General features: G+C 37.2%; 1 long non-coding RNA gene across 1 annotated transcript; it reads left to right on the forward strand.

Annotated features, from left to right (window-relative positions):
- Positions 1–166: 166 nt before the first annotated feature.
- Positions 167–3,443, forward strand: LOC139977627 (uncharacterized). The gene is made up of 3 exons (XR_011796613.1): positions 167–677; positions 1,221–1,517; positions 2,674–3,443. It is a non-coding gene; the product is annotated as an uncharacterized lncRNA (long non-coding RNA).
- The last annotated feature ends 6,426 nt before the right edge of the window (positions 3,444–9,869 follow it).

The raw sequence follows: 9,869 nt of genomic DNA on the forward strand, positions 1-9,869 counted from the left end.
CGCAAAACAATTTGATTAATTTCTATAGTTTGGTCAATCATTAACTAAAAGGTTAAACACTATAGTTTTCCTAACTGTAGCGTAGTCGCGCCAAAGAACGAGAGAGCCGATAATCTCCTACGTTTATAACTTGGACCAACAAGATCTGTTTTATTCAAAAATGGGCACCAGAAGGAAGGAGGAAGGTTGGCAGACCCAAGACGACTTGGAGAAGGACAGCAACTAAAGAGAGAGACAAGAATGGCTGGAGAAGCTGGTCCGATGTGAGAAGAGCTGCAGAAGATCGACAGGGGTGGAAATAGGCCGTCTTCCATGGCTTGCTTTTCGCTTCCTTTGCTCAATTTTTTAGGGGAATGGTGTTACTGTAGCTTAAAATGCGGAGAATAATCACGAGATTCATAATTTGCTATGCCAACAACACGATTGTTGCACATTACTATAAAAATGCAGTAAAACTAGAGTATTTCAATTGATTATGGGACATGCCTGATTTTGGGCAACTGACCAATCATAGGGCTGCTTCTCGTGACCTTTTGACCCGGCCCGAACTTATTTTGTTTACCTCTACTGTAGCTAGCCTAGATCACGCACTGTCTGCATATAGAGCCCGTAGCCCATCCATTGCTCCAATCTATTGGAGATGGCAGTCCAAATGATCAGAAAACTTTTTGACAAAGGTAAGAATAGAATAACTGTAGACGCCAAAAAAGTCGTAAAATATATGTGTACACATGTATGATATTGTAGGCAAATGAGGTCGAAATTTCTGTTGATTAAGTACGTAGGCCTACGCTGCAAAGTTGTAACGCCTAACGCCAGTTGGGATTGCGATATTGCATTAGCCTACATTATATATCTGCCTGACCAAAGTCTTCGTTGACGTTAGACTTAGCAAACAATATAGGCTATGCCTATGCTTGGCCTAGTTTATGATGTCCTTATAGTACGGATATTACTGTAACTGTACATTAGATGCAAAAGGGCAAGGATCTGCACAAGTCAATAAGAGACAAAGACGTTTTGATAAAACAACCAAGGTTTTGCAAAGTATCATAACACTAGGATCTGTTCAAGTGGATTGCACTTGGCCTAACCTCTATCCCATGGACCAGGAAAGCAGCCACTGTGCCTCACTACTCCATATCGACTAGCTATGGTTATGAATGCGTGAACTAGTAAAGTTCCAGCTTTATGTTTTATTTTGCTATTTTCTCTAACAGTTTGATGATGACTTCTCACAAAATGTGCAGTCCATTGTGCTGGGAAGATTGGGCCATTAACAAGGTTCACCCCAATCAGTTGGTCTAAAGTTATTGCCTGTGCTGAGGAATGGTGCAAATTATCTGGCCCACAGTGTGATGTTGCTCACGAAGTTCTATCCCCCTGCAAAGAACAGCCTGACAGCTCTGAGGACATCTTCTACCATCGTGAATGCTAGGCGGGTTTTACCAACAAAACAGATATTATCAGAGCAAAGAAACGACAGATGAAATTACCTCAACATAAAGCAGTTGAAGGTAGGAAGTTTGTCAAAATGCATTTTATTATGAGTTAAAGGTATGCTGTATTGATCACAAATAAGCCTCATTTTCAAATATGGTAACTTTTGGTCAAAATTCTTTAACTTTTTTTTATTACCACCCTGGAAGAAATTTACCTCACCAGGACATTCAGTCATCTTGTGTGCTCATGTAGTATGTCTAAGAACAAATTGGAAAGTAAAGACCCACAGGGAAGGATTTTTTGAAAACTTGTAGTTCTAAATTATAGCATGCTATAATTTGGGGCTAATACAGACTACCATTAAACAGTAATGAAATACAGAAACATGTCAATAAACACAAACAAATTGTTTTAATGATGTGATGTAACACCTCTTGGATCAATTCACTTGTTGGAACTTTAAAAGCTCATTTCCCTTGCATACAATGTAATTGAACTGCTTGAATTTACATTGGTATGTGAATACGTGGTCAATTAGTATTGCAGATTTCTAGAAGATTTAGTGTGAGCAAAAAGGGCCTTTTATTGTTTTATTCCCAAATGTTCTTTTTATGCTTTATCCTGGTATTTAGATATCATGTCTTGAAGGTAGTTGCCTCTAAGGCATGATTTTGTTAAATGAGTTTATCTGACTACACATGAAATTAGGAATTAATTGAAGAATTGTTAGAAAACCTACAGTGCAGTTTGATATGAATTTTGAAAACATTAGGTGAAATGAAGGAAGATAAGACCATTTGACATCTTGTTATCATTTATGAATTTTAAAATGAGGCTAGTTTGTTATGACTATCAACAAAAAGGATGTTCAATCATTATTTTAGCTTTAATCTGTTAGCAGGATGGCATAATTTGAAATTGATAAAGATCATTTGTATGTTTTCTAAATTGAGTGAGCCTTCACTGTGCTATGTGTCATGCTGTCATTTCTAAGACATAAATAATTTTCTGTGCAACGAATAGTCAGTGTCTGTTGGGCCCACATAAAATGTGAGAAAAGCTGTCACTCACAGACATCTCTGAAAAGGAATTGTTCCAACTCAACATAGGAATGTCATACACAAAAAACATATCAACCCAACAAAGCAACTGTATGTCACTCTCAGGTAGAGGAGGTATCCTGAGGGATTTTAATAGTTTTACATTTTTTTAATTTGATTTCAAATCTAGATACCTCTATTGAAGAAGATCACCAAACAGAAATTGATGAACCTCTGGGAAAAATACTTCTCCGATCATCAAAGTTGGCTTCTTCCTCATCTGATACAAGGTCTAGGTTACAGAATGTTCTACCGGCATATAATAACATATTTTGCAAAAGTCATTAGCCTGGTGTAGTGTACAGCATACACGTATATGCTACAAATGTGAGGATGCCCTACACTGAACATTATGAACATATGATTAAACTATCAATCTTATTTCAAGTGAGGCTTCATTTGTACAGTGTAAGATGGTCAGCTCTTACATAAAGTTTTGTTTTGTACCATAGTTTTACTTGTTTATTAGTGCATTGTGCAGTGCTCACTGTACAGAGGGCTACACATTTGTACAGTATATTTGTATGTTGTCTTGTGGCAGCAAAAGGGTTGATTTAATAACAACTCTCTCTTCTGGGTTGCAAGGCAACTATCTTGTTCTTCCTGGAAATTAGTTCTCACAGGAAATGGGGTCTGTGTGTATATATATTTTAGGAACAAAAGGAGTTTTGTGAGGGTATAGGGAGTTGGCTATTAGTATCTGAGCAAGGCAGTTGTAAAAGAAGAGAAAGATAGTTTATTGGCTGGATACAGTAGTTTGTTTTAAACCTTAATTTACATAGTTCAAGTTACTGTAGGCCTTATTATTTTATGGAAGTTGTGATATTCAACTGACAGTCTGGGACACTATTTATTATAAGGATACTATTTACTATAAAGGATATTATTTTACAATAAAGGATATCCATGACACCATCACTTATAAAGGACATTATTTTACTACAAAGGATATTGACAGTATTTTACTGAAAGGATACCCTGGAACACTTTTTCATATTAATTAAAGGATACTTTTTTGTTGGAATCCCACTTTCATAATACCATTCATTGGGTTCAACTATACTGATGTCGTAGAATATCTGATGTCGTAGAGGATCTGAGGTCATAGATTACTTGATGTCACCAGCAGGCCAACTCACCAGAACAGACTTTTAAATTAAGTGTATTTCTTTTTTTTTTGGGGTGCGCACCTCACAACTGTAAGTTGTTTCATTAAATTCTTTGACTGGGCCCAGATCAACTGTACATTGTTGTTATTCATAATTATAATATCTTTTGATCCAGTCCAGTTGAGTTCTCCATTTTTTATGTGTCTTGCTCTGTGTTAGGTCATCACACCAAACCCAGAGTTCCCTGATCAAGAACAAACATTTATTTTCAGTGGCTAACACCCTTACATACAATATAGATCTACTGTTACAAAAAATGAAAACTTCTTATAGTGTGGTGTTATATAAGTGTAGATAACACCAGTTGAGAATCCCAGTTCAAACTATTTAAAAATATAAGCAGTAAAACATAGTTCACCCAGTTTAACCCAGCAAAACATAGTTGACCCCCAGTAAGTTCAGTAACACATAGTTGACCCAGTAAAACATAGTTGAACCCAGTAAAACATAGTTGAACCAGTAAAACATAGTTGAAACAGTTGGATCCAGTAAAACATAGTTGAACCAGTTGGGAACCCCAGTTCACCCATTTCAACCTAGTTCAAATTTGGGCCAATTTCCGTATAGAAAATTCCAGTTGAACCCAGTTCAAAAGTTCAACTGAAATTTCCACCAGGGGCAGCCTTGATGTGTTTCAGCTTGAGAACATATGCTCTATAATGTGTATTGATCATTAATTCCTGACCACCAGATATCTCTTTGTACCACAGAAAACAAAGTAAAGTTGTAATGAAACTGGTCTCAATCAAGAAAAACACATTCCTACCAAGTTTCGAGGTCACTAGCTCATGTAGAAATAGAGATATCACAGCTGCTAACATTCATTCTGGTCAATCCTCAAAAACAACAAAATGTTTGGTTACCTTGGCAACAGCAAGACTTTCTGAAGTCATCATAATAGCATTGAATATTCTATGATACCATATTTCACATGTGTATGTAACTTTCAGTCATAAGTTATTACATACAACCTCTGTATTGTTTCTTAAACAGGTCGGTAGATTTTCTTAAAAAGTCTAATCAACTAGTAAAGGGCGCCCTCTATTTGGTTTTCTGTTAATTGTTCCCCCAGTCAGCATCGGACAAATTTCAAATTTGGTGGGCTTTTTGTTCTCCAGAAGACCCTTCATAGGGATTGTTTTATATTACTCTAATCTTCCACCCTGGCTATTAAAAAAAACTTCCAAATTCATCATAGCCATATATGGGCAGCTAGCCGCCATTTTGGTTCTTGGCACAGCCGTGTGCACATTTGGTCGCTGCCAACAAACAGAAAACCAAACTTTATATCAAATTGTACTCATTTTCACTCAAATCAAGTATTCCCTAAAAAATTGAGCAAAATCCAAAAACTAAGCACTTTTTTGGCACATGGAAGACGGCCTAAAAGAGAGCATCTTGACCTTATGCAACAGACGTTACGGAGAAGATTAAGATAAGATGAATGCACACAACCTTTAAAGTACTTAGTACGTAATGATTTGAAATTGTTGGGTGTGCAAACATTGCCGCCCGCATAGCTTATAAACGTAAAGTTGTATTTGTCTAAATGAAAAGGGGGGATTCATTTTGTTCAATTTTTTACCCCAATGGAGAAAAAAATCTAATCTTATTTCGATATGTAACTGACCAATTATTGCCCACATTTCATATTGTTAAAGCAGAAGTATATAGCGTATCAATCAATGGGGTTGGATATGACTTTAAAACAATAAAATAATTATTCAATTCTATGCTCAAGCAATTGCTTTGAAAACCGAAAGCACTTTTTCGTTGAAAATATATATCTATTTGGGGTTTTTTCATATTTGTTGTATTATTTTATCGTATGGGCCAGAGGTGTTTGATATCGTCTTTATGTTATGCAAAATAGAAAAATAGATGTTAGTTGGTTAGATTGGTGTGAAGTTTGATTGTAAGCATGATGTTACTCGCTGGAATTCCTTTTTATAGTTAAGAAAAAATGATAATTTTTCTTTGTGAATGTTGTTTCAAATTTCCCAGCCAATTTTCACTTACACATATGAATAATTTTTAATTTAATTTAATCAAACACCAAGCAATCTACAGTATGCAACAAAACAAGGTCGATTCACTATGGCCGATCACCTGCTTCAAATTATGTACCATTTGGGTCAATTTTAAACGTGAATTTCATTTCTATTCGTAAGAGGGAATAAATATATAAATAGGTTCACAAACATTTTTACTAAAACGTTCTATATTATAAATTTTATTTTATTAATAATTTTTATTTATAATTGTTTAAAGAAGCTTTGACATTTTTTGTCAAAGAGTACGACACCAGCGGGCATGTTATCATGTCCAATCGGCGTCTTTTTTATGAAAATATTATGCCCAAGACCCGTTCAAATTTCCCCTAGTCCTCTAAGTGATTCCAGGCCCCATAATGTAGAACTCCTGACCCACCCCCTCTCCCTCCCCTTCCATCCCTCGTCAAGCTTTGTTGTATTATTTCAGAGCCGTTAACATACTCAAAGGATATAACGTTATAGATAACCGATATTACTTGCCGCTTTTTTCACGTCCGATTTCTGGAAAAGATGGCGTACTATGAACTTTGATAACGTACTTTAGAGTCACGCATATATATATATATATATATATATATATATATATATATATATATATATATTTATATATATATAGGAATAACGGAAAAACTGTTAAACTGTTATGCTGCATTTAGAGAAAGGCTGGATCTCGAGTGAGATGCAATAATTGAATTAGGTAAGTGATTGGAAGTAAAACAGCCAATGTTTGGTTTTTGCAGAGCTTTCGAGCAAAACTAGCTCTTCTTCAGTGCATGATCACCGAAAGTGACAAGGAGTAGCAGGAATTGAAACTAATTTATAGAGAAGATGTCGGCATGGTTGTAAAGGCAAAGCGACATACAGATTTCTGCTGAATTGAGCAGAAGTTTTAGAAATTCGGATTATTTTAATCCGCGTCGGATTATTTTAATCCGATTCCGTCGTAATTGTAAAGGAATTGTTTTGGTTTATCTGGAACGGCAAATCGTTTCTGATGTTTAAACCGAAAGGTGCCGTGGTCTGTAGGTTTAGTTCCCAGAAATTTTCTTTCGTTTTCCTAGATTTATCTGTCTAAGAATCGTTCTGGTCAATGGCAATAACACGCAAATTCTCAATTGAATGATTTTGGAGATTTAAGTGATTTGCAACAGGTTGGTAGATCTTTTTTGTTTTAATCGCCGATCTATGTTGTGTCATTCTCATTCTGAGAGTGTTTTTTGACTCTCCAATGTATTGTAAGTTACAAATATTGCAGTAGATGAGGTAAATGACATTTTTGGATAGGCAGTTAATTTTGTGCCGAATTTGGAACGTGCGTTTGGTTTGGTTGCTCTGAAAGGCCCCGGTCGAATCGACAAGTAAGCACGTTTTGCAATTTTGTGTACAGGGCGATGATCCTGTGGTTTCTGTTTTGCTTTCCCCTAATGGGGTGTCATCCCAAAAGGATGCCCGAACTAAGATATCCCGTAGGTTGCTGGGTCTTTTAAAAGCGATGACAGGTAATTCTGGGAAAACTGATTTCAGGCGTTCGGTGCCTTGAAGTAGGTGAAAATTCTTCTGAATGATATTGGCCAGTGGTGGGAGACCAGGGTGGTATTCAGTAACCAATGGTACCCTTTTGGAACTGGTTTGACGAGTTTTGTACGTCAATGTTTCGGTACGGGGTTTGCTTTTAGCCTTTTTGATGGCATTTTCAATAGTACCCCGAAAATACTGTCTGTTTAGGAGGTGTTGTGACAGTTCTTTAGTGCATGAAACAAAATCGACTTCAGAGGAGCAAATGCGTCGAATGCGCAACGCTTGACTGTACGGAATATTTTTGGTACAGTGTCGTGGATGGCAACTGCTTGGTAAGAGGTAGTTGTGCTTGTTCGTGGGTTTATTGAACAAGTCTGTTTTGAGTGAACCATTTTGTAGGGTCACAGTGGTGTCCAGGAAGTGATCGCCATGTCCAGAAAAATCAGCAGTGAATTTGATAGTGTGATGAAACGAGTTTATGTCATCAATGAAGAGTTTTAGATTTGCCTCACCATGGGTCCATATCATAAAGATATCGTCAATGTAACGTAACCACGTGTGTGGTTTCAAGTTTTGTCGAGATAGAAATTCTTTCTCGAGGTTTCCCATAAAGATGTTGGCAAAAGACGGTGCCATTTTGGTACCCATTGCGGTGCCATGAATTTTGAGGTAGTGTTTGTTGCCAAATACCAGATTATTGTTGGTCAAGATAAGTTGCAGTAATTCGGCCAATTCTTTCTTCGTGGGGGTTTTGCCACGTTTCGGTTTGAATGCTTTTGTGCAGGCCGAAATGCCCTCTTCGTTAGGGATATTTGTGTATAACGAAGACACATCCAAGGTAACTAGCAGAGTTGAAAAGGGAAGATTTTTTATTTCCCCAATTTTTCGGATGAAATCCGTAGTGTCCTGCACATAGGACGGAAGGGCCGAAACAAGAGGTTGGATGAGGAGATCCACGAATTTGGAAATTTTTTCAGTCGCTGTACCATTACCCGATATTATGGGCCTCCCGGGATTGCCTTCTTTGTGAATTTTAAGCAAAAAATAAAAGCGACCAGTTTTTGGGTCGTTATCCAGGAGGTTTTTGCCTAACTTGCGGTCAATGGAACCGTTAGAGACTATCTTTTGGATGACTCTTTTCACGTTTTGTGTGATTTCTTGAGTAGGATCAGAATCTAGGAGTTTGTAGTGTTGAGGGTTGCCGAGTAGTCTGTTGGCTTCCTCTCTGTAGAATTGTTTGCCCATAGCGACAATTGCAGAACCCTTGTCGGCTGGCTTGATGACAATGTCATCGCGCTTCCGGAGTTCGTGAATGGCCTGTCTCTCAGTTTTGTTGAGATTGTCGCGGAAGTCTGGGGCGGAGGTCTGTGTTTTAACATCCTCTTCAATGGCCGAAATAAATTATTCAAGAGGCGCACAATGGGCCTTGGGTGGATTCCACGAGCTTTTTGGCTTAAAATTGGAATGCAAGTCGTTGATTTGTTGCGTGGTGTTATTGCCATTTTCGTCGGCAAAAAATTCACGGAGACGTAAGCGTCGATAGAACAGATTTAGGTCAAGAGAAAGTTTCTGAGCGTTAACTTGCCGTGGTTTAGGGCAAAACTTTAGACCTTTGGAGAGTAGGTTTGTTTCTCCTGCCGAGAGTTGGCAATCAATGGTAACAACTGCACTTTTGGTGGTGTTGCATGCGGTATGTATCTCTTTCCGACGGAATCTGCGAGACCTGGTTCTTTTTGAGGTTTCAAGTTGAGTTTCACCAGAAGAATTAACTCTTTGGGTGACATTATCCCTCTTCAATTTGTCACATTGTCTTGAAGCTAGGGTATGCGAGAGGTTCAAGCAAATTTTGGAGATGGAGTCAAGCTTTCTTTCGAACTCGTTCTTGGGGAGTTCTTTTTGCAGTTTTCTGGTTTTAGAATCAATTTGCTGGCTAAGTTCGTGAATGGTTTTGCGACAAATACTACAAATATATATATATATATATATATATATATATATATATATATATATATATATATATTAATAAACTCTAAAACATCTCTAAACTTGCATATTCCTTGCTTTTATCTGCGATGGAGTTGTGGGGCTCATATTTATCGTCTATGCAGTTAGTCTCAAATTCAAGTAAACTCCTTACAAATGGCACAAAGAAAATTCTTTGCAAGCTTTTTGATAGAGCAGACTTTAAGAACGGCAGGAAAATTCATGCCGAGGACAATCCCGAAACGCGTTCCGTGCATATGGTTCATAGCAACAACAACAACAATAATAATAATAATAAATAAACTGAAACAAATCAAGCGCTACTATCCAGAAATAGTTATCTGCTTGAGGCGCTTGGAAACAGACAAACAAACCCAGAGAAGATGTAACATTGATTTTGCAAACCAAAACATAATTTGAATTTTTTTTTTTTTTTTTTGGGGGGGGGAGGTCTGCAGACATGGTAGATTTAATATGATGAAGGAAAGAGAACCATGGCGCTATGAAGAAAAGGAGAGGAGATCAGAGCTAGAATTTGTTGTAGGCTAAACGAGGTTTATATCCATATGCAAACTAAGAAATCACAACAAGCTTAACAGAAA

The sequence above is a fragment of the Apostichopus japonicus genome, chromosome 12, assembly GCF_037975245.1.
Source record: "Apostichopus japonicus isolate 1M-3 chromosome 12, ASM3797524v1, whole genome shotgun sequence".
NCBI lineage: Eukaryota > Metazoa > Echinodermata > Holothuroidea > Aspidochirotida > Stichopodidae > Apostichopus > Apostichopus japonicus.